The following is a 27,258-nucleotide window of genomic DNA, read 5'->3' as shown; positions in this document are numbered from 1 at the left end:
TTTCCTTTTCCTTTTCCTTTTCCTTTTCCTTTTCCTTTTCCTTTTCCCTTTCTTTTTCTCTTTCTTTTTCATTTTTAATATGTCATTATTTGGTTAGGTTCCTGACATGATGCCCCATCTTTAGGCAGCTTCTGCTTCCTCCTGGCTGTTATAGCCCCTTCACGTTCCACCTGCCTTGGATGCTCTGGCTCCCTTTGTGTTTCATCACCCCTCAAATCCCCCCAAGTTGCTCTCTGCTGTTTCCAATCCACTGAAACAGCCCTTATTAAGGTCAGCTGTGACCTCTTCTCTCTATAGACCTCCTTTCTACTCTCATCCATCTCAGTCTATTGGCTACATTCAGCAAAACCTATCATTTTCTCTGCCTTAATCCTATATGGCACTTTGGATTTGTATCTCCTCTCTAAATGCCCTTCAGCTGTATCTTACAGAATGTAGAGTTGGAAGGGACCCACAAGGATCATTAGTCCAACTCCTAGATTTGTATGGGACCATCCCAAAGAATCACACCATGTGCCTGAGAGTATCATTCAAACACTCCTTGAATTCTGTCAGATTTGGTACTGTGACCACTTCCATGGGGAGCCTGTTCCAGTGGCCAACCACCCTCTGGGTGAAGAACCTTTTTCTAACACCCAACCTGAACCTCCCCTGACACAACTTCAGGCCATTCCCTTGGGTTCTGTCACTTGTCACCACAGACAAGGGAGCAGTGCCTACCCCTCCTCTTCCCCTCACGAGGAAGTTGTAGAGTGCAACGAGGTCTTCCCTCAGTCTCCTCTTCTCCAGGTTAAACAGAGCAAGTGACCTCAGCCACTCCTCAAACGGCTTCCCCCAAGACACTTCACCATCTTTGTTGTCCTCCTTTGGACACTTTCTAACATCTTAATAACTTTCTTATATTGTGGCACCCAAAACTGCACACAATATTCAAGGTGAGGCCGCACCAGTGCAGAGCAGAGTGGGACAATCCCCTCCCTCGACCAACCGGCAATGCTTTGTCTGATGCCTCCCAGGACACAGTTGGCCGTCCTGGCTGCCAGGGCACTGCTGACTCATGTTCAACTCACCATTGACCAGGACCATGAGGTCCCTTTCCGTGGCACCGCTTTCCAGCATCTCATTCCCAAGTTGTTACGAACATTCGGGGTTGCTCCAACCGGAAGTGCAGAATCCTGCACTTTCTCTTGTTGAACTTCATATGGTTGGTGATTACCTGGTCCTCTAAATTGTTGAGGTCTCTTTGCAGGACCTCCCTGCCTTCGTGGGAGTCAACAGCTCCTCCCAGTTTAGTATCATCAAATTTGCTCAGTATCCCTTCTTGTCCTGCCTCCAAGCCATTTATGAACATGTTGAAGAGCACAGGGCCTAAGATGGAGCCCTGTGGAAACCCACTAGTGACAGGTCACTAGTCTGATGTTACCCCATTCACTATTACCCAACTGGCTCCACCCATAAGCCAATTGCTCACCCACCACATGGTGTGTTTATCCAGCTGTGTGCTGGACATTTTGTCCAGAAGAATTACATGAGAAACAGTACCAAAAGCTTCACTGAAATCCAAAAAGATTACATCAACTGGCTTCCTTTGGATCAACTAGGTGGGTTGCCTTGTCATAAAAGGAACTCAGGGTTGATAAGCAGGACTTTCCCCTCACGAAGTCATGCTGACTGTGACCAGCTTCCAATCAGCTGGGACCTCTCTGGATTCCCAAGACCACTCAAAAATCATCAAGTGAGGTTTTGGAATGACATCAGTCAGCTCTTTGAGGATTCTTGGATGAATCCCATCAGGTCCCATAGATTTGTAGGGATCCAACTGGAGCAGCAGCTTACAATTGCCTTCTCCTCTCTTCTCTTACACTTCACACTGAAGCTTCATAAGGCTCCACTTCCATTAATTTTATTTCTCTTTCTCTTCTATATGTGATTCCTGATCCTAGATCACATCATTCTAAAAAATCAGACTCTCTATCCTCATCTTTTTTGTACTTGAGTTCATGTCAACCTTTGCATGCATATACATGTTTATGTAACAGCTGTAACAACAGTGTTCTAACTCCTCATTGAAAAATGAGATCTCCCTCTCTTTCACTGCATTCATTCCTCAGTCTCCTTTACACTCCCCATTATCAGATGGAGCTTCAAAAATTCAGAACTGTTTCTAGCCTTTATTATACTGTTCTAGGTTTTTCAGCAGGACTCATAGGTGAGATCTCTTTCTTCTCTTCTAATGGTCCCTGCCAAAAACATCTGGGTATCTCAGCATAGTAGCATCTTAAACTGCTATGATGTCCTTTCACTTTGAACCTTCATCTAGCATGCTGCTGTAACATTTCTGTGGTTTCTCATTTTCATTTTGTCCATTCCTTCCACTTTCTGCTGCTTTGCATATTCTTTTTAGGCCTGTTGATACCATGCCACTGTGCATGCTGATTCCAGTTCAACATCTCCTTATCTATGTACAAAGTAACAAAACTGATTGTATACCTTGTGCTCCACATGCCCTCTTTTTTGTGAAACTTGACCTCTCTTAAATGGTTAGGATTCTTGCACATCCATATCTCTCAACATGCCTCTGGGATACATCTGTGCTTTCAAGAAAAACACCAGGAGACATCAGGACCGAGCCTTTACAACGTATTTTTCATTGCGAGCAGTGAGGTGTGTACAATATTGGTCAAATTAATACATACCTAGTATTTATACACATTTGATTTCCCTAGGACAGCAGGACCTTTTTCCTCTGCCTTGTATAAAACCAAGCCTATTTCCAGACCTTGACAAATAAAAAACCAATAAAATGCAAAATAGAATGCAATTACAATCCCTGTTTTTTCTTAAAGTGTTCAGTGACAAAGGAAAGGTCTACTGCATTGGTTTACTTTCCTATTCATGAGAATACCAGGCAGCTTGATTATTTCTTCAATTAAGAGAAGAAATGGAAGGATATGTTTCACTTTGTGCATGGTAAAAGAGGAGCAGTCAGACGCACTGCTTTCTGGCGTGTTATGCTGCAGTGAATGATTAAGGTAGTATTTCAGCTGAACTGAAGACAATATCAAGGGAAAGAGAACTCATCAGTGACAGTGAATAAAGCTGAGTATGTAAATCAGTAAAATTCCCTTTCCTAGTCATATGTAGAGTTATATGACTCTTTCCTATTATTTTTTTTTTTTAGATTTCTCAGATTTATTAGCAAACACAGCATAGTGGTAGCCATGGGAACAATGTTAAAGTTGTACCTAATTTGCCAGGCAAGCAGGACTTTGCAATCCCACAGGATACTGTTCAAAGTATTTTATAGATTTTTTTTGCCCACTTTTCAGTATTACCAATATGTGTACTCTAGCTTAATTGACAGGGGTTGTACCTTTAAATTTTTCTCTAAACTTTTTGTGTAATCGAATAATATAGTTTTTGAAAAAAACTGTAATAGAACCAGGATACAACATACTTTAGCAGATTTATTCCCCAGGAAATTTGTTCCATTTAATTTTTTTATTTACATTCCTTAATCTCCTATAAGTGTAAAATGTCTTACACTTGTAAATGTATATAAGGCCAATGGTGAGACTGACACAAACATATTTGTTTTCACAAAGTCCAGAGCAAAATATGAATCACTTTTCCCTCCAAGACTGGTGTATGTCATCGCACAAACTGGCAAACTCAGCTTGCCCTGCACATTTAGGTTACTTCATGCCAAGGATGTTGAGAAGGAAGAAGCTGTGTGGGGAAAAGCAGGGAGAGGATGAAATACATGCAGATGAACCAGGTTCCATCCTCGCTTAATCACAGCTCAGAGCAGTTGTGCAGCAGATGTTATCCAAAATGCCAGTGCTGTGGGATGTGAGAAGACAAGATCTCCTCTCATGCATTGCATTCTGGTTGCATACATACTGCCTGGAGATAGGATTTCCTCTCTGGTTTGTGCCTCAACGTAAGAATGTAATATCTTTCAAGGCAATTTGGCTTTGTTTCTTTCCCGGTTGTGCCTATGACATGAATTTAGGGAGGACAATAGCTTTTGCTAAGAAAAATTAACAGGTCCATCTTCATTCTTACCATCAGCTACTGAAATGGGAACACAAACAAAGCAGTCCCTATCTTGTTTTGCAGGGATATTATTGGTGAAAAAAAATCAGATCTCAACACCTGGTTTTATTTCTGATTTCCCAAGTCAGGCAAAACTAATTATTTTCATTTTAGCCTTTACTAAAATAGGCCACTCTTTCCGGAACACATAATAACAATTAGAAATTGCTTTGTACTTTGTAGGATTATTGTAACAGGTGTTGCTGCCTGACAAAGTTACAAAAATTAGGTGTTTAACTCTCGGCATTGCTGCCACATTGAAAATCTTCTTTGGTGTTTTTCCTAGCTTAGAGAGACAAAACTACAAAAACACTAGAAGGAAAGTGCCTGCATGCTAATACTTAACAGCACCATGAAGAAGTGGTAATACTGAATTTGGGAGAACCTTGTGACCTTTGTGTCTTCAAAGAGGGCAGTTTTTACTTCAAGTAGCACAAACCTCCCTGATACTCATTCTGATTCTATCTGTTTTCCTACAATAGTCCCAGCTCTTAGAAAACACAGAGATACTGTTTTATAGCTCAGGAAGGAGTATGCCAGATCAAGTTTTCATTACTTGGTTTTACAGTTATCCAGTAAAGCACACCAGTCAGAGCTGCCGAGACTGCATCTGGACTTGGGTGTTCTGTAGCGTTGGAGGGAACAGAAAGAATGAGAAACCAAAGTATCCAGTCTGATGTCAGTTGGTTGGAGGGAAATAAAGGAGAAAAAAATAAAATTGCTGTGAAGGAAATAACTTTAATGAAAATAGTTAGAAGAAATGTTATGGCTGTGGCAAGCAGAGAGGAATATTGGAACACAAGTGATCTCAGGCTGAGTAACCTGAGCCTGAGGGCTCCATTCAGAAGAAAGGACAGGAAACCTCCACTTTCTATTGAAGGGCACGTACATACAGGTGCAAATCTGAATGCTCTGTGGAAAAGGAGAGATGGGTACCAAAAAATCAATACTCCTATAAACAGAGCCTGTTAAGGAAGCTCTGTTTTTATGAATTAAGCAATTTTGGAAGAAGCCTGATCAGGTGTGAAGAAAGAGAATTGGAAGGGCAGGAAGTCAAATTCCACTGCTCAGCATCAGGGCAACTGGGAGCAGGTTGCTCGGGACTGTGTCCATTTTGGGTTTGGATATCTCCAAGAATGGAAACTCCACAACCACTGTGGCCATTCTAATTCTGTGTAATGATTACCCTCACAAGAAGAAAGATTTTTCATTTGTTTAAATATATTTCCTGTATTTCAGGTTGCATTCATCACCTGTTGTCCTTTCTCTGGGCATCAACAGAGAGGAGATTTCTAATTCCCACATCTGTAAACATTGGTTAGATCTCCCCAGAGCCTTATCTTCTCCAGGGTGAACAGTTTCAGCTCTCTTGGCCTCTCCTCATATGACAGATATTCCAGTTATCTTCATGCCTTTTTGCTGGGCTGTCTCCAATATGTCCATATCTGTCTTGTACTGGGGAGCCCAGCACTGGTCTGAGCACTCCAGATGTGTCTCGCCAATGCTGAGTAGAGGAGTTGCATCACCTGTCTCAACTTGCTGTTAGTGTGGTACTACAGATAACATTGTAGTTGTCTTTTAGTTAGATGGTAATTTAAATGCTAAGAAGTTCTTTCTCCTTTTTTGCAATGACATTGAAAACTCCAGAGCACTCAGTAAAAGATTGTTTTTTCTGAAAATTTTAATGGATATTCTTTTGACATTGCAGAGCATTTCTTCTAGAGAAGTGGTCATCACTTAAAAATATTTAAGCTTGTATTGCCTAATTAATAAGAATAAATGCAGGTAAAGATTATTGACACCAATAATAGAGCACTGCTTGTAACAAGAGAGAAACATTTTAAATCTATTGGCCTATGCCCTGTGATGTCTACAGTATAGATCAAACATCCATTTTCTGAGCATCTGAAAACCAAGAGCAGTTCCCACGATCAAGATAACTAAAAGTACAGCCTGTGTGTTCATGTCAGGGAGGTTTAAGGTTGAGCTGCCCTGCAAATGACAGCAATCCAAAAGCTGTGGCTACACCAAAGCAAGCAGGGCAGTGTTCTCCCCAGCATGGGGTCCAATTTCAGCTTCCCTGAAGACTTAGAGTGGGCCTGGCATAGCTCAGGGATAGTCAGACACACTGGCAGTGACACAGTAGGTCTGAGGTCCAGCCAGCCAGGCAAGACAGACCAGGCATAAGACTGGACACAGCATGCCTGCAAGAAGTTCAGCCAAGGACCGCAGGGTATTAATGCACTTCCTGAATCATAGGCAGAGGGTGCACAGATGGAGAGTGAGAGTCATGCTTCTCCGGGCTCCGTCTCACAACAGAGATGCTTACATGGCAGTGAGCTCCAAGGCAGGACATCTGTACCAGGTCAGAGCAGATCCTGAGGCAGCCCAGGCTCTGGAGTGAGGATGGGGCCAGAAGCTTCAGAAGACGAGTATGCAGAAAGACATTACAGGACAACTACAAACTGCTGATGCACTCAGGGTATTGTCAGTTTATCCATACTATTCATTAAGCCAACAAAATACTTAATTGATGACTTTCTGGTCTGTTCTCAAATACAGCATGTTGGGTTAAATATCACCCCTATGTCTGTAGTTCTCAACAGAAGCAAAGCAATGGTATGAATTTCCCATTTAAATATACTCAGTGGAGTTGTCTTCTGTGAACTGATCCTCACTCACAGAAAGCTCTTGCTAACACAAGTGGAGGTGTTCTTTGGGATCCTACAGAAGCAGTAGGTGGTACATGCTGAAGCATTTCATTCATGCTGGTGAATCCTTCTATTTAGTAAAACACATTCTGCAGGATTCAAAAACATAATATCTGCAGAGAGGGATTTGAGTAGTCTCTGCAAAAAGCCATGAACTACAAAAGCTGGGGAAAACCCTTTTCAATAACCTCATCACTGTGGACTCTTCCTGCCTTCTTCAGCAGGATGTAAAGAAACTCCTTACATGATGTTATCACACGTCCTGCCCAAGCCCAAAGAATCCACATTCTAATCTCACCAGACCTCTGCATAAAACCCATTGTGTTCCCCCCTTTTTGCATGTGTATTACCCAATACCTGTTCTCCCCTGTAAAATCTCTAAGATTAAGTAGGGTTTTTCCTATGATATAAGTGCTAAGACCCAAAAGTTTGTAATTTAGGATTTTCCCATTACCTCATCCCTGTAAAGTTCCTAATTGTAATAGTTCTGCCCCCAGTGCATATGTAAACCCCCTGTTGAATATGTAAACCCTTTAAATATGAACTCGTGAGTCCAATAAAGTATTCCAGTTTCTGCCTTCAAACTGGGATTGTGTTAGTTATTGACTCGTTACACATCCTCTCTTTTGATTAATGTTATCCATATACCTGCTGCATTTCTTTGTCTCTAATAAGAGTCTGACTTAGACTTGATTTCTTTTTGGCAGCAAATGTGTATGGCATATTTCAGATTTAACTATGATATTCATCTCTTACAGGAGAGCTGGCTTTCAAATATCATGCAACTGGATTCTTCTGTTCTGCACCAGAAGACACTGAAGTTCAAAAGAGTTTTTAAGGTCAATTTTCCATCATTTTCGAAGACTGTCAAGTATAATTTTTATCTATTCTTTATGACTCAAGAGCTTTATCAATCCTTTTAATTACAATCATAGATTGCTAATACAAAAAAATATGAAAAGTTTAGTTTTGTTCATTATTTTAAGTTTGGCATATACTAGAAATATATTTTTCCCTTTTAGTTTACCCTAAAGCAAGAAAGATTATAAAATATAGATTTTTATTAGTGATGCATATAGATTTTGTATTTAAATTTGAAATACTCTTTCTGTGTTGATCCTGGTAGATAGTATGGCAACCACAAGGTACTATTCCTCATGAAGAACTGGTTGTTTACCTTTACGGGACCTCTACCTCAGTAAACATTATTAAAAGTCTCTAGAGAAACAGTTAACACATTTACATAATCAAAAAAGAAAATAATGTTTTGAGAAGATATCTGGCAAAGCTCAAGAGCTGCAATACTGATTTAAAATGTTGTTTTGAGGAAGCATCCCCCTTTGACCATCAAAGAGTTAACATTGTAAGAGAAATAAGCTGAAATTGAGCATAAAGAACTCTTCTACTACAGCTCCATATGTCTTTTCTAACTCTTGCCCTTTCAGGTGAATAGTAAATTTCACTGAATATTAATTTACAATATATTGTTTTAAAATTCACAGAAAATGGTTATTATAGCAAGAACTATATTTTCTGACACTAAGATGTACACTACCAACAGTGTTAATTTTCTTTCATTACAGGAATCCATTTGGAAGTACAATCCTAAACATAGTAAAATAATGATAGAAAATCAGGAAAATTTTTTCTTTCTGGTTTCCATCTCTTTTGCAACCATTTTAGATGAAATTTGAGCTTATTAAGTTCATGTGGTGCTTAAATTAGAGAAGTTCAGTAGGATATAAATCTTTTTAAAGGGATAAGGAAATTTCTGCCATAAATAGTAGTGAATGTAAAAACCATGTTATATTCCTTTAAAAATTTGAGATATGTTACAACAGGACTGAACATGAATATTTGCTTTTCCATGTGTTTCATTTACATTGTCTCAGAAGACGGAAATCCTGAAGGTACAGCTCATTTCAAGATGAAGATTCCTGAACAAAGGTAACTGAATACAGGTTTATTCACAGGAGATGGTTCTCTGAGTTCCCACTGCAGGCAGTGGAGATCTAGGACTCTGAACTGAGGTGCCATATAAAGGTGGCTGTGTAGTGACATCTGAGACACTCTCACATGTCACTGACAACACCCAAGCGTGGCAGATCTGTGAGAGGTCTGTGCTTTTGTTGGAGGCCAGATGGGTAAATCCTAGTCTCATGCAGGTGACATCAGTCAGCTGAGTGTGTGCGGATGAACTGAGCTCCCTGTCTCCACAGCCTGTGGTAGGAGTTTAGACACCTAACACATACGGACACCTCATTCTAGATGTTTTAATCCAGAGACAAATCCCACCGAGAAGCCAGAGAAAAGCTGCATGCATAAATTTCCACAAAAGAAGCATGTGTATATTTTCTGCCTGTTGAGTGTTGTGTGTCATGACAAATACGGACGTCAGATTTGTGCACACTCCAGAAGTTAAACAGCACAATGTCAGATGAAACTAATTCTGTACCATATGATGGAAGATTGTGTGGTATAAATGTATTCCCACAGTGTCAGATAAAATTGAAAATCTGTGACTACTGCAAAGCAACCTAATTTATGCCTGATGTGCTCTCTGACGCATGCTTGCGCAAATTTCATCGTAATCAGACAAAGTATGTTTCAGATCCATTTTCATGCATAAAATAGTTCACATCTGCCTACAATTACGTCTCCCAACATTAGTGGTTTCAGTAATTATATGCAAGCCAACTCACTGAACACATCTTCTGCTCAAAGTCTAAAACCCTCTATTTTCTATCTACGTTGAAGATATGCAAGACACTATATTATAGAAGAAGTTATTGAAAATATTTATGTGAAAGAAAATATGAGTGGTGTAAGTGCATAATCCATCTTCATATCAGGGTAGATGTGCGTAAATCATACTCAAAAAAGTCATAAACACAACAAACAGCACATTTGGCAAAGCTTTATTGCATTTTGTGAAATCATCAGCATTTCTAAGAATTCAACTGTGTGGGAATCCATATACGGATTTCTCAACATACTTTTAAGGTTTGTAAAGTACAAGAATGTTTAACCATACACATCCACCTCTGGAAACTAACAGATTGCAGGCAGCTAAAACCTACAATAGTTGGCAGAGTCTCTGCTTACAATCCGAAGTTTAGGCGTAGTCAATGGGCTCAGATTGTTGATTTTCAGGACTATAACCATATACACATTTAGATCGGTTTGTGTTGTCTCTACGGTTTTGTATTTCAATATGCTCATGTAACATCATAAATGCATGAAATATACATGTTATGCGTAATCCAAAGGTACATACATACTTCTGTCATTAACAGAGCAACTTAGTAATGGCAGATCACCCTAGTGGTTTGGTGGGGAAGATAATCTCACTGAGATCTTCACGGTCACCTAAAAATTCTGGACCCAAAATGCTATAAAAGCTATGGATTCAGGCTTCTCTGACCAAGCAAAGACTGCACAGTTACTACTTTTTTCTCAGTCCTGTAGAAAGGCCTGGTATGGTGGCAAATTTGTCTGTGCCTTTCAACTGCACCAGCAAAAGGTATAAAATATACTCTTCTCTGAGAATCTTAGTTGGCTGAAAATCCTGATTCACAGAAGAAAACACATCCTACCTGAAGTAGAATGAAAATGACTGTGATCTTAAACTGTCTACATTGATATTTATTTAATTAAGTAAATAATTTTTCCAGAATGCTGTGTTCTACTGGGACATGAAATAGTATTAGCTCTGACATTCAAACTGACATTCAGTTTTCACCCTCGCACACCTGCTTTGTGATTTGATCAAATTCAGTTGATCTCTCTCTCTTTATATACTATATAATTTGAATAATGAGGGGAAAGGAAAGGCACAGACTGAGGTAAAAAAATAGCAGGAAATTGTGGTTTAGTTTTAGATATGTTCTGTCAGCTCCCTTTTCATTGTCTTGGTAAAAAGTAACACTGACTTGTATTTGCTAGTTGTCTAGCTAACATCTGACAAGAAAATATCTTTGCCAGTAATTAGCAGTTCAGATGACCTACCAGATGAGGAAAGGTTTTTTTATGTACCTCAAATGGGAAGTGACTTTCTGCAGTTCAGTGTGTCAATAGTTTGCTGTCACTGATTTCAGTGGTAAATTTGCCAAGGTGAGCTTTGTAAAACCACTCTCAGTGCTGTCCCACGGGCGACGGTCAAACTCATCACCATGGAGACTGACATGAAAAAAACCCTGTCATTTGACACAGAAGAATAAATCAGTGATCAAATCTATGCTGCCCTTCCTTGGGTTACAATCTCCTGAAGCATTATCATCAGGTTGCTGGGCTTCTGTGCTGGCTGGGTGAGTCTGCTTTCCTCTGCTGAAAACATGTCCTGGCATCCAAGCAAGCATGACTCAGTGGCAGTAGTGGTCAAAGTACACACTAAGTGGCCTTTGTGCAACGACGAGGATTTGTACCCTTACTAAACACCAAGCACATTGCTTTGGTTTTTTTTTCAGGAATCGTACAGTTATTCATTCCCAGTAAACAAAAGACAGATTTCCTGGCCCTGGTTGTGCGACTTTGTCTTCTTCTCTCTCTGTGGTTTCTATAGCTTCTTCATCAATGCAAGGCACGTTTAAAAACCTTGTTTTTCTTCCCTGCTTCGACTCCTTTCTTTCTATGATAAGGAATTAAAGCCTAGTTTCTCTGAGATCCAACTGAGCTGTCATCCAAAGGCCATTCCTGTCCTATGGAGGACGACCTTTTTAGAGAAAAATAAATCAGGACTTGAAGAATAAGAATACATACATTACTGGTAACATGTAAAAGTTGCTCTGTGTGGTTCAAAAGCTGGGGGAAAACTGTCTTTACAACTGCAGTGTGCAACAGCTGACACTCACGTGTGTTACATTCACCTGAGAACAAATGCACAAAAAGCCAAGTAAATAAATAGTCCTAGTTCCTAGGTCTTCATTCTATCTTCTTGCCCTGAACTTTAAGGCAGCCCATACATATAAATATGAAACAATCGTAGTTACCAACTCTTTATTTGCTTTTACCAATCTGAATTTTAAGGCTAGGTTTTGGGAAAAGAGGGAGTTTGCATTTTTCTTGGAGTGCCTGAGGCAATTGTGGGCTGAGGACATGAAGTGCGTATTATTTTCTTTGCTTTTCAAGATGAGATTCCATCTTCATGGCTACGTTCAACATGGATCTGAATCATATTGATTCGATTAAAAAGTCACCTTAGAAGCATTAGTGTTGCAGTCACCACCTCCATGAGTCTGAAATATTGCCGACTGCCAACAGGAGTCCCAGTTTCATTTTTGAATACTATGTGGCTGTAGCAGTGCAATTTCTGTACTCAGGTTTTATCATTTACATTGTTCCTGGAAACTATTATATTCTCAGAGTATTAATCCAGTTAACTAGACAAGGTAAGCATTTTTTAAATTAGTGGGATTTGCTGAGACAGTTGATATTCCCTTACCCAATTATATATTCTTAATAGCTCACAGGGATCCATTCTGATATGAACCATATAATTTTCAAAAGTATTTTAGAAGTGGAGGAAACAACCTCATGTAGCAGAAGAGTTTAATTCAGGTCTTAATAAAGAATTTCCAGACTTTTATTGAGTTAACAGAGAGGAAAAGCACTTCTGTCTTCTCATAGTGCACAAACCATATTCTTTAATTTTATTTTATATGTGGTAGAATAAATAAGTGCATTAAATAATGTGGACATGTTCCTCCTCCCTTCCATCATACATCAAATTGTTCCTCTGTTTCTTAGCAAGATTTAGTTTAACAGTGAAAATAAAACTGTTATTCAAGGAATTTGTAGGGTTTTTAACAAAATAATAAATTTTCTGCACACACAAAATTCACTTTGAATTAGATTAAAATTATTTATAAACTCATGCTATTACATCAAACACCTACACCTGAAAAAAAAAGCAGCAGAAATTAGTCCGAAACTAGTACAACTTAAAAAATTATTAGCAACTTTCACAGTTAAAATGAAACCTTTCCTTTATTTTAATTCAATATGTAGATACAGGTGCAAAAGGAGCTACTGTTTTTCCCGTGGGCTGAGATGAAGTGCTCAGTGTAGCAGAACACAGAGGCCACCGTGCACTCATGTGGTGCCTGAAGGCAGAGTGTGCTTTCTGTCAGCAGCGAGGGCTGCATTCCTCACCACCCTCCTACCCCGATGGGCCCAGTAATTGGGAGGCCTTGACAAGGTAGCAAGAGGACTGTTCAATTCACTACAACAGTTCCATTTGTTATCAGATTTCTTTATTTAATTAAAAGCTGTTCATGATTCATTAGAACATCTTCCATTTTTCCTGAAAAGTTCCCTGGACTACTCCAATGGGACTCTTCTCTCAAGGCAGTGTGGTTCAGGCCTCATATCAGGACTACTAACTAAGGAGTAGAAGAGACACAGCCTAAAAAAACTAGGATGAAATACTGTTCAAACAACATATAGATGAATGTGGTTTATTTGGAAGTCAAAATAATTGTTCTCTTCTTGCTTTTCTTTTTCACGCATATTTGAAGAACAATATCTTTCAGTTAAGTGTGACACCATGATTCAGTAAAAAGAAAATAAAATTAAAATGTCCCAAAATTGAGCATGCTACTGTAAAGATACTGTATAAAGCTATATAGATGATAATTTACTGTTGGCTTCTGTGATACTCTAGCTGTAAAAGAATCTGTTTCAACCTACATAAAATATTAGAAGGTAATGCTAGCACAATGAATTTCCGTAAGCCATAAAATTCATCATCCTTTCAAACAAACCACATTCATCCTAGAAAATGACAATTTCCCTCAAAAAATAATAAACTGCCATTTTGTGATCTATGTTTACTGAGATAAATAGCTCCCTTGGGAAATGCAGACTATGACTGGTTATTAGCAGAATGGTCTGACTTTCTGTTACTATCTCTGTATGGATCTGTACAAGTGAATGAAACAGGGACATGGCATGGATCAAGAATGGAACTGGGACTGTGCACAACTGTTGGTACAGCCCTTGGCAAGGCTCTGGTCTGAAACAGCAAGTGCTGTCAGGACAATGCCTGAGCAACCTCAAGAGACAGCCTTGACCAGGGGTTGTTCTCAAACAGCGGTATGGATGAAACTGCATATAATGCATGTTGTTTTCCCCACAAGTTGTGACAGCACAAAATATAGAATCATAGAAGGGTTTGGGTTGGAAGGGACCTTAAAGACAATCTAGTTCCAACACCCCTTATATAGGCAAGGACACCTTCCACTACACCAGGTTGCTCAGGAGCCTGGTCCAACCTGACCTTGAACACTTCCAAGGATAGGACATCCACAACTTCTCTAGGCAACCTGATCCAGTGCTTAACCACCCTCACAGTAAAGAATCTCTTCCTAAGAGCCAATCTAAACGTACCCTCTTTCAATATAAAACCTTTAACTCTGGTCTTATCACTACATACCCCTGTAAAAAGTCCCTCTCCAGCTCTCCTATAGCCCCCTTTAGGTACTGGAAAGCTGCTCTGTGGTCTCCCCAGAGACTTCTCCAAGCTGAACAACCCCAACTCTCTCAGCCTGTCTTCATACAAGTGCTCCAGCCCTCTGATCACCTTTGTGGCTCTCCCATGGACTCACTCCAACAGGTCCATGTCCTTCCTGTGCTGAGGACCCCAGACTTGGATGCAGTACTCCAGGTGGGGTCTCACAAGGGCAGAGTAGGGGGTCAGAATCACATTCCTCGACCTGCTGGCCATGCTTCTTTTGATGTAGTAAGCTGCATATAAACTGTCTTTTCATTATTTGGTTTAAGTGATCCACATTTACATTCATAGAATATTAATGAAAGATCATCTTCATCCCATTCTCAAGTGCTGATGGAAATCTCAAGTTCACAGATATATTCAATAACTTGTCAAGTAATAGGAGGAAAATAGCAGTATATTTCTCAGTTTAAAAAGTTTCTTTCATGTCATCTGCACTAGCACATCTTGTTAATGTACAGAACGAAGCATTTCATTGTAACAGAAGGTGGGAAAATATACTTCAAAGAGACTTTTTGAATTCACTGTCAAACAGTGAAGCTTCATGTTCACAAAAAAAAAGCTGCTGTTAACCTGGAAAAGGAAGTCCCACTGGGGCTACTTAAGTGTAAGGAAGGCAGATGAATTTTACTACAGTACCTCAAAATGCAACTGAGTATAAAGGAATGCAACTTACCCACACATTTCTTAACAAAAAACATCACAATAAATATGCAGCAAGAGATAGCGAGTCAGATGCTTTTTTAAGAAGGTATGATTCCACGAGAATGTGATCCATACACTTTGACTCCAAAGTAGTAACAATATTTCATTCCAATTTCCAAACAAATAGGGAAAGGAAGTAAAATTATATATCCATAGACAAAATATTACACAAATTGAAAGCATTAAATTTTAGCCATCCCTGGACCCAGAGAACATTTAAAAGAAGTTCCTTTAAGACATTTCTGAGTTTTTGAATATGGATTAAAGTCAGTACATACAATATGAGATCTTCATGTTGCCGAGTTTAGTAGTGCCAGTGTACAAATTCACCTATGGAAAGATCAGGTTTTTACAGTAGTATTCTAGTTTACTCTGTTAATGTCATTTTCCATCATAAACACATATCATATTATAAATGTACTGACAAAGTTTTCTTTTGTTTTTACATTTTAAGAAAGTTACTGGAAAGCATAATTTTTGATTTACAATAAAATGCTTCTTTCTCAGAATTAATAAGCATCCTTTCTATGCCTGATTTGAAAGTCCTCAAAAGTCAGTAGAGAGACTCACTTAGACTTCAATGGACTTTATATGAAACCTTAGATGAATCATAGTAGGACAGATTTAAATTCATTTTATAGGTGTTTGCTAAACAATGACCTCCTCCTGATTTTTCTTCCCCAAGCATGTTATTCTGTGCTGAAACTTCCATTCATATCAATGGGAGTTCTGTACATAACTCTAACAGGAAGTGAGCCCTCCCCATACTTTTTGTTGTTGATGCTCATCAGAGAAGGTTTCCCCTCCTTTTTTCTGTCTCAAATTACATGTCCCGTCCTGTAGCTCCCATCAGTACCTGTCTAGCTTTATACCCTGTACTAATCCACACCTTCCACTCCTCCCACTCCTGTCTTGGTGTCTGGAAACTGCTCACTCATAACAAGACTGTACCTTTGGCAGCCCAGGTGCATCAAAAAACAGCACAGTGCAATAAAAAGAGATTGGAAATTGCACCCTCAGCAGTCTGTCTTGCTATCACTTTTCTTTCATCAGTCTCACCCCAAGATAAGCTTAGTCTGTCCCAAACTCTTGTGTGATGAGCATCTTTTTTAGGCTAGGTATCCTGCTTAAGATAAGATTGTTGTAGCAGGCGGTCATTCAATTGTTTTTGTTTTGTGATCGTGCTAGCCACATTTTATTTACAGTCCACTGGTCAGATTATGTGACCAATACATCTGTTCTAGAACAAGCAGCAGTCAAAAGTGTTGAGGCCATGTTGCTGAGAACACAGCTGCGTTGGGCAGGGCACGTCTCAAGGATGAAGGATCACCGCCTCCCTAAGATCCTGCTTTATGGTGAACTTGCCACCGGCTGCTGCAAGAGAGGAGCCCCGAAGAGAAGATACAAGGACTCCTTGAAACAACATCTCAGCCTTGGCCATATTGATCAACATAACTGGTCTACTCTGGCCTCCAATCGGGAGGCCTGGAGACATACCATCTATAACGCTGCTGATGCCTTTGAGAAAGCACGCAGGATCACCCTTGAGGAGAAAAGACAACGCAGAAAGAATCGTGCCTTGCAGAATATACCATCTAAGGAGTCTTTCTGCTGTGCCTTTTGCAACCGGACATGCCTATCTCATATTGGCCTTTTTAGCCACCAACGTGCTTGCAACAAACGTGGGTAGAGCCCTTCCCAAATCTTCGTTCGCGAAGCCTAGCCATGATTTATTTATGCAGAAGACTTCCTGGAACCCCTGACTGAAACCTCATTAGAATAAATGCTGCAAAATAAACTTTTAAAAAATATATTCTTTTCCTACCAGTTGACAAGGAGTAATATAAAACAGGTGTCATGGTTTCCCTTCTGAAGAACAAGGAATTTAAGTATAAAGACATGGGGAGAGAATATAAAGTGGTCACTCCAGTGATGGAAATCAAGCAGAGCTGGTATCTCTAAATATGTGATACACAAAGCTATTCTAATAACAAATGGTCCTCTTCTTTAATACTGCAAAAATAAATATCCCTAGACATACTGAAATCCCAGTGGGGATTTGGTCTATATGCAAGTCCTCATCCACTCATGCCTAGACGTATTCAAGATGTCACTGGAATTTTGTCAAAATCCAGATTTCCTATGATCTAGGTCTGCAGGTTCTGTGAGATAGCATTCCTGCTTCTTCAGGTGGCTGGGGCTGAAGTACACATAGCTTTGGGTGTGCACAGAGCAGTATGTCTGGGACACTACGGTGCAAGAGACGATTCTAAGATGCATATTTTAGTGTGAGCTGATAAAGGAATTGGAAAGAGGCCCTGCCACAGAAGAACTGGTAATGAAGAAAGAAAATTTTTGTAAGTTAGCGAGACCATGTATTTAAGGCAGCAAATCAGATGGCAGATCCCAAAGTAAATAAGACTTGTATTTTACATTTGTACTAACACTCATATGCAGCTTCTTCCTTATCTTCCCTTTCAGACCTACTCTCTCACCTCCCTCCATTCTCAAGATGACTATATCTTTGTCAGATTTCTTGACTGAAATTGTTCAAAGGAGCAAGCTTGTTTTCATAACACTGAAAGTAGCACAGATTACCATTCGAGAGTTCAGGGATACCGAAAAATTGAAAGCATAGACTTCCCACAAGGTGAGACTTAAAGTGAACTGAGTGTTGTCTTCCAGTCTCTCTGTCTTTAAATTAAAAGCTACAGTTTCACAGAAAAAAAATACAATTTTTTTTCTTCCTTAAAATAATAGCTTTATTTTTGCTGCTCAAAAGATGCAGATCTTGGTCAACAACTGCATAAATTACAAGCCGCTATATAAACAACTTTTTGAGAGCTTTTTATTTTGCTTTCTTCAAAACAAAAGTTCACATTAGAATGTAGGAAAATGCAAAGTAAACTCAGAGGCCATGACAGGTCTTATCACAATGGTTGTAAATTTTCCATGTCTTTTTTGCTGTTGCTTTCAAATTCCTTTTTTTAATGGACTTTTCTAAACATATAATAACTTTATTAGCCTATTTTTCTGTTACTGTTTTCCTTCATTTTTTTAAATTTAAATTTAAGAGATCAAAATGGTAAAAAAAATAAAAGCATACATATATACACACACATATGTGCATATATATACATTTATAAAGATATATATAACAATATTTTCTTTATTTCTGAAACACATCAGAAAAGGAAAAGCTTTTTCTCTGAAACCATTCTGCATGACATAGTCTTTTTTCTTCATAAAAACACTGAAAAAAATAACAATCTGAAAATACATCATTGAATGTAAGAATAAACTTCTCACGTTTAGTGTTATTGGATGTTTATACTTGCTCAATATATTCTGTATCCCCAGTCTAACTTGTGGCCCCAGAAATAGAGACCAAACTCAAGGCATGTCAAAAGCCTTCAATCTTGTTCAAGAAAGCTTTTGTATAGCACACAAGTCTTGTGTAGGCTTCCCTGTGAAACTGTATTTTTTCTTACTAGGACATAAGTACTGAACCGGAGGGAAGAAAATTCAGAAGTTCAGTGAATAAAAAGTATGGAACTACCAGTAGTTACTTGGAGATTACATATGTTTAGTGGGCTGTACTGAATGGTACAAGCTGGCTATCTAGACAGAAATTACCAAAAGAATATTTGGACTGGAACACCAGCTTTTCTTTCTAGTTCCTGGGTGGCCAAACCCATGAGAATAAAAATATTCTTCTTGAAGATTGGTCCCTAAACTGTCGCCTGGAGAAATGGCCCATTTTGCCTCCTGTGGATTGCAAGACCTACTGCAGATCTAGGTATCCTTGAAAATCTGATCCCAGAGGCATCAGAAAGGCACGCAGAGCTTTCTGTGCACAGAAAACTCTTTGTTTGTTTCCTTGCATAATAAACCAAGCTGTCAAGATTTCTGCAAACATTCCAGGCAAAGGATGAGATTTCACCCCTCAGCCTTGGTATGAGGGTCTTCACTCAGTTGCTCTGTGTCAATTGATTCTGCACACAAAAGCTCGCTTATCAAGTGATTAGAGGCATTTTGCTCTTCCAAGCATGGTCTGTTTGTGGCTTGACCAGATCTCAGAATCAAAAGCAGTTGTGGGCATGCCATTTCATCTAAAATATTTGTCACAGTAAATTTGAAAGTCAAGAAGTAGAACAAGGCTGACAAGGTTCCTGGTAACAAATTGATTTCATCACCCTAGAGGAGAAACAGATTGAGACGTCAGCGGGATACAAGGGACCTCACAGGAAAAGCTATTGGGGTCTGTAGGAGGTGTCTGCCACTCTGACTTATCTCACAGCTCATCATCGTGTGTGAGTGCTGTAGATAATGATAATGAAAGTGAACTCATTTATGGAATGGTTATCTTGATCACAGCTTGGACAGAATGTAAAACTTCATATGAGTGACAATATTGTGAAATACAAGGAAAAGTCACTTACATTTACTTCAGCGAAGGCTTGGAATATCCCACCAGGCAAACCTGAGAAGGAAGAGGAGAAAAAAATGGATTTGACTTAACCTTTAGCTCTGATTTTGCTGGAATAAAAGAAAACTTCTTTAGTCTGATAAGTACTTAAAAGTACACTGCTTTCCACATGTGACTAAATTCCATTCCAAGCTCCAGCAGAAACACCATCTGGAAGATAGCCTGGGACAAAGCAGGCAGCTCATTGGGAGACACTAGGAAAATAAAATGTCTGTCTCTTGCTATTGTAGTTTGAAAAAGACACCCCCCCCAGAGCTGAAAGATAGCTAGCTCCAGGGATGGTGTTCTTGGTGCTGAGCCAATGAGGGCTTAGTGCGCCCCTGCGGAAATGACATATTCACAAGCCAGAAAAGAAGGCTTGTGTTAGTGTAGCTGGAATTAGGGCAGCCACAAAGTGAGACACCACGTGTTAGAGAGAAAACTGGGTTTTCCCCCCCGGTCCTGGTCACGGGAGCCAGAGTCTTCTTTCCTCCCCTGGCCCTAGCTCAGGGGACCCGGCATGGCTTTGTAGCTGGGCCAGGATGCTGAGCTAAGACTGAGCCGCCCCCCCACTGCCAGGGAGAGACGGTGATGTGGGACCCGACCGACCAGCCAGGGGCTGGAACCAAGCTCCAGTGGGCAGGTATGGCACTGGAGCTGAGCCAACATGAGCTGAGGGGTGGCCCAGAGTGGAACGGGCTGATTAGTCATGATCCTGGAGAGGCAGCTGCAGCACACAGCCACGGAGCAAGCCTCTACGGAGGAGCGGCCTGGGCTCCTGCAGCACCTTGGAGGCAAGCAGCAAAATATGGCATGGAGCCAGACCGAGAGACGCAGGGACCTCTTGCGGAGAGAAAGAGCCTGCAACGAAGCAGAGAAGCCAGCTGGGAACATTTCTGGGGTAAGAACTGAGTCAAAAACCCCCAGAACCCTTTTGACCCTGGAAAGGAGGGATGGAATCCTGTTTAGGGAATCCCCTGAAACTCTCATGGAAGGAAACCTCCATGGAGAAGAGGATAAAGACTTTGAGCTTTAACTCCCTGTACTCCATGGATGATGAGCTTGTTTCCCTCAAAGCCCATGGCTGAGACCCTCAATTGGAACCGAGGGGCTGAGTGGGGGTGGGAGAGAGACGCCCTGTACTTTGATGGAGAGAGAGAGATATTTCCCAGCTACGACGAATCGGAACTGCTGTCTTAAATATAAGAGAAGAGACACTTCCAAGTGCCGCAGAAATTAATTTAGAAGAGATTGTGCTGCCCTGAAAGTGAAAAGACTTCTTCTTCTTCCTCCTGGACTTTATGGGAGGGAAGGAAGGGTGGTCTGTGTAAATACATTGTTTTATCATAGAAGAGTTAGTTAGGATTGTTGTATATATATTGCTTTATAGTTTTTATTCTGTTAACAATAAATTTTGATATAATTCCTTATGTTGAGTGTGTCTGCCAGTGTGAAACTCCTCTCATTCTTGAGTAAATTTGTGGGGGATTAGAAATTGGCTTTTTGGGGCTCAAACCGCCTCACTTGCCCATGACATTTAGTGGTGTTCCAAAGCAGGATCACTGTTATTATTTTATAACCTCCTCACAGCTTCATCATTGGCCTAACGTTAAGATGTTTTGCTCTCAGCAAACCTCATGACACTTTTTGTTCTTACTTTGCCAGGCACTGAACACCATGTTTATGTCCCTTACACGACACATAATTTTTTTCCTCCTCCTTTTTCCCAACTTACTACCAGATGTAATGAAAATATCTCGATTCATTTATGCTTACTTGTGTCACCCGTTGCTTGTGCCCACTCTCTCCCCACAGTGTAGCACATTGCTCAGACGTAATTGCAGCCATGGGCTCTGTGAGTAAAATGATGATGGTGAGCCCATGGGATTCACAAGGCTGCTCTCTGTACATGCTGCAAACCCAAAGCAAGTAACTCTGTTAAACACCACATCAACTTTTTCTCTGTGATAGCTAATCACATCTCATACACTCTTAGACAGAAGTTTGAACTAGATCCTCAGAGGTTTTTTTCCCAGCGTGAATTTTTTTAATGTGGATAAATCATATTTTATTTTCTCCTGGTAGCTAAAATAAAAATAAACATAACATAATAACATAAAAACAAAGCCCTAGAAAACAAACTGCAATTCCAACAGAACTGCCTCCATTGGAGGCAAAGACATTGAAAGAAGGGGTTCAGCACAGCAGCTGGGAATTTCAGATCTGCCTAAGGTCTAAATCCTGTAAGTGACAGAGAATCTTAGAGGTATACAAAGGTGGAGTTAGGGTTTGGAATCAAAACTGACATCCAGTATATCCCCAGCACTTCAAATGAAGGCCCATACTACCCTTTTCCTAGGCACCTGCAGCTCTGTTTCTGACCCAAATCCACTTGGCCTGTGGAGTGAGATGTGCAGCTCCTCCTTGAGTCCCACGGGGAGTCCCAAACCACTCAAGAGGGGTCTGACAGGGGCTTTCAGGGCAAGCTCAACACAAAATAATAGGACAGGTACCTAAAAAAAGCAGTAAAAGTACTGCTGTCACTAAGGGTGGTTAGAAGCTTGTTTAGAAATTGGGAGACTTAGGTTCTATGGAAGTCTAACTTGAATTTACCATGCTGTAGCAGGCTTGTCTGAGGAGGGCAATACATTCCCCACTGCCAGCAAGACCTGTGCCTCCTCCTAGACAAAGAAATAAAAATTCTGGAGTGGAGTGAGTAAACAGAAGCAGAAGCTAAACAATCTAACTGCTCCAGCTGAGCGTATGGTTGGAAGGCATAGAGCTCACCTGTGGTCCCTCCTCTTAGGACTACTTCTGCATATTTAAAGTAATGTTTTTTCTCTCACATGCTTATTATTACAATTCTAACAACTCTTTATGGTCCAATGCCTTCTTTTAAAGTTTTGTTTTCCAAAGTCCATTAAACCAATTTCTGTTTACTGCACCAACTCTAGTCGGGCATTTCCAGAGTTTAAGACGCATGAACCTTGTAATGGAGGGAACTTCTCTTTGCAAGCTTGTGACTGTCTTCTACAAATTGTTTATCAAGAGGATGACTTTAGTTACCCAACTATATTTAGGATCTTTCTGTGGTAATTTCAGGTTTCTGATTAGGAGCAAATTCTTGACTTACTAGGTTTACTATTTAGTAGTATAGTTCTCCTAGCATCTGGCAGAAGATAATAATAATAAAAATTTTAAAAAATGGTGAAAAAACCAGATTAATGAAGGAAAAAGAGCACTAAAGTAATTAAGGATAACCTCTATGTCTAATAAACACCTCTCAAACACCAGCTTTCAGTAGTGGCCCCAGAAAAAGGCACATGTATTATTATCTAGTAGAATGTCTGACAGCATCACCAAATGATACAAGTGGATACCATTCAGATATGAAAGAAGAGCTTTCAGAGAAACTCATTCTAGCTTATGAGCATTCAGGCCACACACTTCAACCCACACACACTTCCATATATCAGTTAATAATCTTCAGACTTAAAGAAAAGAAATGAGTCAAAGAAATAGAACATAATTTCACCCCCCTCCCTTGGAATGAAAAACATAACTTAAGCAAGAGAGAAGTATAGCTTCAGATCAGACTGTGGAAAAGTGGGAGCTGTATTCTGTGGCTGGGTTGTGTGGAATAAATTAGCTCGAGTAAAAGAAGATCCAGATCTCTGCATCTGAAAAGTTTGGAACCAGACTTGGGAACAACACACAGTCACCAGACAGCCCAACATCACTAATGAAAACAAATTTCTTTAAATATGCAAGATGAACAAATGCTGTGCTATATTTCTACCTTTTGAGAAAATAGAGAACTGTCAGTATTCCTGAGAATAAGGACTTCTCGATTCTTCATCAGCACTATTCTTTTTTGAAATATAAGGTCCTCCTATTAGTTTGTGTTGAGTGTCCATGTTCAGCTGTTCTCAGCAGAGGGGCTTGCATGTGTGGTTTCTGTGAGAAGAGGCCAGAGGCTGCCCCACATTGAACAGAACCAGTTCCAGCTCAACCCCTGCTGCTGCCCAAAGCTGAGCTCATCAGCACTGCTGGTGCTATCCCTGTGACAGAAAGGGTAAAAAGTTTGCATGACAGCTGTGAGAGAGTTGTGCCCCCTGCAGCCCATGGAGGATCCAAATGGAGAAGGTAACCATAGTGCAGCTGATGGAGAACTCACTGGAGCAAGGTCTGCCAGATCATGTTATGATTGTTGCCTCTCCTTTCTCACTCGTTGCTTCTGGTCAGGCATGACAGTGTCTGCCAGGTTCTACTCATGAAGATCTTTGTGTTTCCATGAAAAAACTTGAAATAATAATTATTTTAACATTCCTCTGCAGTGTATTTTTGTTCTTCCTATTCTGAATCATTCATATTAAATGCATGATCTACTAATATTTTGACTACTTCAATGAACTGCAGGATGAAAATCTAATTCTTAATTTAAACAGGCATCTGTGTAAGTATCTTTTCTCTGAACTGTGAAAGACAATTCACCATAATCTTTCTTAATAATCTTTTACATTAAGAAATAGAAATATACCACTACTATTTCTCTCTCTATAAGTTTTATTTAACTTGCTGCAGTTCTTTCCATGTAGTTTTTCAGACTGCTTTATCTCATTCTAGAACTAGGAAGATATTATTCAAATGCCAGTACTAACTTTCCCATAGCTGTTCCTTTAAAATTTTACATCAATTTACTTTTAAAATTGACCATTGCTAAAAAGGATGATTGTTTAAGAATAAAAAGCCATTAAAACAGTGTGAGAATTAGGACGTAAAGCAAACCCCAAGAATTCCACTTCTCCGCATTTTATTTCTTGCACAAGATTTGTGTACTGGGAGAGGGAAGAGCAGAAGAACGTAGCTTCTATATGTGGTTCGTAATTCCTTTATGGTATAGAGCAAAAATCTTTGATTCTGGGCTCAAATCATGTGGTTGGAAAATAACATTAAACTTAATGGAAATCTGAATAAGGACTGCAAATCATACTTGTTGAAAGGACAAGTATTTCCTAGTATTGCAAGATAACAGATAATTGGGGTTTGCTTGCTTTTTTTCAGTGATAGTCATCCTTTAAAACTAGATTTTTGGGAAGACTTCTTAGCTAACAGTTGGTTTTCATGTCAGGATGCATGCAGTCAACACTGAATGAACCAAGGGAGCTGTAAAGCCATGTATGCTCTATAATACAGGTCCTGCTGACTGGTTCTACGTAAGTTTGTCTCAGCAAATGTGAACTATCCTGTGCTCCATATAAGCGCAGCAAGGATTTCTAATTTTCTTTTCACATTCTAAGAAAGGCTGCCCCCAAATCTTTGAAGTATTTTTAAAGACTCTGAAATCTTTATTTTTGAGGCATTTTGCCATGGTTCCGAAAAATTCTTTCCAATAACCATCTGGTTCAATGTCAGTGTCCCCAAATCAGTGACCTCAAACATCTCAGAAGAATAACTCAATCATTAGAATGTAACGTCACCTTCACTGTAGCTTAGTAACTGTGTATTTACAGAAAATGAAATAGTTTCAATAAAAGATAAAAAGAAAACTTCTTTTATATCTTGGGATTTGGAAAGCTACCCTTCAAACCCCTGGAATGAGCTGGGCACAGTGGGGCTCTTGAATTATAGCTGCATATATCCCTAGCATATGTCAAAACCACTTGGCTGTGGAGTAGCTGCATGGATGGTTTCATAATCTTGGCTTTCCATCTTGGTCTTGATACAAGACCACCCTGCCTGAGTGTTCAAATAGCTGTAGCAATCTCCTACTTGCAGTCATAAATGTCAGTAAACCATATCCAGCCCATCAGGCACAGCTGAATGACTTCTTGTTCTCACTGCATTCATGGCTGGATAGCTAAGTAGTTCAGATACATAGATGCCACATTTTAGGTAAACATATTTAATACATAAATTTAAAGAAACTTGGTCATAATTTTCAAGACCTCCTAATAGTAGCAATATTAAAAGTTTAAAACCTGTCTATTAATCACCAGAATCAGCAGAAAAGGGTCTGAAAAATTCAGTGTACAGCTGTAGAGGCAAAGTCTACTAAAAATTCCTTAAAACAAAATCAGGAAAGAACGCATGAAAAAACACAGAATAAACTAGAAATACAAGCATATCCTTAGCCATAGAAAATAATTACCACAAAAACCCCTATGTAACAGGAAGAGAAGAAGTGGGGTTTGTTATTACTAAAGAGTAAAATATGTGTCATACAGTCAGATAAAATTGTTAAAATAAAACCTCTCCTAGAATCAAGTGAGTCTGAGTACTGTACTATACCATACAAGATCACTTCTCATTACAGCCTGTTAAATATGAGAAAGAACCAGATTGTGGGAACTGAAAACCTTTTATAGAAGCATACCTAAAAGGTAGGCAGATTATCATAAAGACCTCAGCCACCTGTTACTAATTATTTTAGCTTCAGGTTCTTAAGTAAACACAGATGCAGCAAAACTAATCACTCGAGAAAAAGCAGAGCTCAAGCACAACGTGGAAAAAAACCCCTTATCCATTATACTTTCCTTATAATATCCATCTGAGAGATAATCGTTTTTGAATAGAACAATTAATGAGGTCTTTTCATACCAAGGGAAATTACTCTGTAATGAGGTTTAATATGTTAGAAATGAGGTGGAATTTATTAAAAAATAAATAAAAGCCTTATCCAAGGTGAAAGGTAGTATGCTGAATTGTTAGGGAGGCTGTGTTTTGAAGGGCATTCTCACCACGAATTGTTAGCACACAGGCAAAACAAATGGAATAGTTATGTGGCAGAAAGTAAACAGCAAGGGAAAGCTGACAAAAAAACCCCACGCCAAACTATAGGACTTAAAAGCTAAAACAACTGCTTAACAGACCCTAATATATTTTAAAACTCTATGTGATGCCTCAGGCTTACATACCAGCCTATTGGGAAAAAGAAGAGCTTTGCCCCTGTGCATCATTCGTTTGAGCTGTGCCACATTTCAGGAACATATTCACTCTCTGACCAAAATTTTAAGCAAGCCAAGCATGGACATTGCCATGAGGGAAGCCAGGAACTTTAGCAATGTATGGTAATCATGTGTCATGTCCTTTTCCATGACATCTCCATGTGCAACATGAAGTACAACAACCCTCCAGCAGAGAGGAAAGTTTTGCTAGATTTTCCTTGCTGGTCCAGAGCAATCCCCAACAGTTGCTTTGCACTACGTACATCTCATTATGCGTATTAGGTCTTTGTGAAGGGTCAAGAAAAGTCATCATGAAAGAATAAAGTTTAAAGATGATCAATGAAAATGCAAGGTTAAGTAAAAACAAACCAAACCCATACAAATGATATTTCATTACAAATCAGAATAGTAGAATCTCATAATAATGCTCTCAGGGAAATAAAAGAAGACACATGATCAATGAAATAGATTTGAAATGCTGAAGGTCTGAACACACTGTGGCTGAAATCCATTTCTTTGCAGAGCAACAGGGAAAGGCTGGTGTGCCAGCAAGCAGAGCACAGATAAGGTTTAGCTGGTGCTTCAGAGGGGTGAATTTCATTCAGAATGGTTTGGAGTTTGGGAGCATAGCCAAGACCACCAGGGCATATCTTGAGAGAGTAGTTTTATTACTTCTCTACTGGTGTTCAGCCTCAGCTACCTAGGAGATGAAGAATATACAGTCTATTCATTATGACTTTAAAAAAATATGTATTTTAACAGCTTGAAAAAGTCCTGCAGTAATTCCAGTGTGAGCAAATCTAAAAGCAGTCATGGAGA

This window comes from Neopelma chrysocephalum, unplaced genomic scaffold, assembly GCF_003984885.1.
Source record: "Neopelma chrysocephalum unplaced genomic scaffold, ASM398488v2 Primary Assembly neopelma1_62, whole genome shotgun sequence".
Lineage (NCBI taxonomy): Eukaryota > Metazoa > Chordata > Aves > Passeriformes > Pipridae > Neopelma > Neopelma chrysocephalum.
Note: the sequence above shows the minus strand (reverse complement) of the source record.